The sequence below is a fragment of the Lutra lutra genome, chromosome 7, assembly GCF_902655055.1.
Source record: "Lutra lutra chromosome 7, mLutLut1.2, whole genome shotgun sequence".
In the NCBI taxonomy this organism is placed as follows: domain Eukaryota; kingdom Metazoa; phylum Chordata; class Mammalia; order Carnivora; family Mustelidae; genus Lutra; species Lutra lutra.
In genome coordinates this window covers 59,093,366-59,095,337 of record NC_062284.1, presented here as the reverse complement: position 1 = coordinate 59,095,337, position 1,972 = coordinate 59,093,366, and positions in this window count along the sequence as shown.

Genomic DNA, 1,972 nt, shown 5'->3' with positions numbered 1-1,972 from the left:
CCCCATGAGACTTGTTTATATGCTCAATTGATTTTGATAGTTCTGGTCCCTTTAGTGGGGACAGTCTACTGCACATAGCTTGTGGAGGGCCAGGACGTTTCCCTGTTCTGCTGCCCAAGTTGCTCATATCACATCAATTAAGTTCCTTTCTGTTCCATTCAACCCAACCCAACGTTTACTGAACTCCTACGATGTTGGTAAATACTGGTTAATGAAGCCATTCTCGAAAACCTAGGAGGGACTTCTTCCAACAGGTGGTGGTGGTGTTGGCTGGTTCTCACTGGGAACCTCTGGGTGCTGTGGATCTCTAGGTCTCTCGATCTTGAGAGGAGGAGTGTTGCTGTGAAGGCTTGTTCAACTGCAGCTTCCGCGGTGACCGGTGACTGTTTCTGTCAAGATATTACCCAAAGAAGCTCATTTGAACCAATGGTCTCTTGAATCTTTTTAGTGCCCTGTTTCTTCCCCATTTCACTCTTATGTCTTATCTCCAACCCTGATACTTTTTTCCTTCTCTTCCTTCTCTGTAAAGTGCCCATGAACACATTCAGGTATATCAGTCACCACCAGGGCTCTGGGATCATGGTAGAATCTGTCCTGAGTCAGAGAAACTACCTCAACACCTCATTCAATATTTCCTTTATTATAATTCATTTCAAATGATTCCTTTTGTTATAAATTTACTGTGATTTCTTTCAAAAGAAATCTGCCCTTAGTAGGGTACATTCTATGGGCCAGGTACTCTAAACCATGCTTTCAAAATAACTCATAATGCATTGAAGAAAACAGATGCTTAAGCAAGTAAACATAAATAAAAGCAAATGCTCGTGTCTCCATTCTACACATACATGTACATAAATGTGGATATATGTATATATATTCTATAGGGGCTATTGTCAGACCCTGAAAAAGACCAAGTCCCCAAATTAGTTCTTTTTGTTATATTTCTGACTAGTAGGAATTTATTAACTCTTTACATTAGGGATTGCAAATTCAATTGCCTACATGCCTCAGCTCATGAAATAACCAAGTCAAAAATGAAATAAGGTGTAGGGCTTTTGTGTATTGGAGAGAGCATGCCCAGTCAAAGGAAGTCAGGGGCTTACCCAAAGTTGTCTCATTATTGATACTTGAAATGAAAAAACCACTATTGTCATATCTTTTGATTGTTCAGGAGTAACATGGGAATCCAGATTTCTCATGTGACATTTCCCAACACTTAAATCATTACATTGGCAAATAAATAAATAAATAAATAAATCCAGCCTAGTTCTGAATATAGTCACCAATATATATACCAATATATATATACAGTATATGTACCAATATAGTCATAGTCACCAATTTTTAAGACAGGTGTGCACCAGAAATGTAGACTTAGTTATAAAAATTTTAGCTCAACTGAAAATCATGTGGACTAATTTTAAGGGTTTTTAGACACCACGTATCAGTCCGTCTTGTGAGGCCTGCTGTCCACAGCTGCCATGTGTCACTGTCTGTTCTCAGGTGATCCACTGTTCTCCAAAAGATTCCCCTGACTCATTGCTGTTCATGTGATGGGGCTTCAGGAGATCAGGAGATGCCCCCACAGATCACTCAGAGTCCTGTTGCTGCTTTGACTTGTTCTGGTTTTTGTTTTTTCTTCCTTCCTCTCTGCCTTTTGGTGAATTCTGCCTTCCCTGAATTCTGCTGCTGTAGGATCTCCTTTTCTTCACATTTCCTCCACTCTCCTCACCTCCTGGCAGACACTGATTTCATTGGCTGTTGATGAAAACTGTTTGTTCTTCCTGGGCACATGACTGGATTTCTGGCTTCCTGGGCCCCTTTCCCAGTCTTCCCTGCAGTGAGGGGAGACCATGTGACTGTGTGACCAGTGACGTTTGCACTAACTGACCTAAAGCAGCTCCTGCAGGAAGCACTGCTCCCTGCTTCAACTTGCCTTTCTTCATCTAGTGGATCCATGCAGGCAGCCATG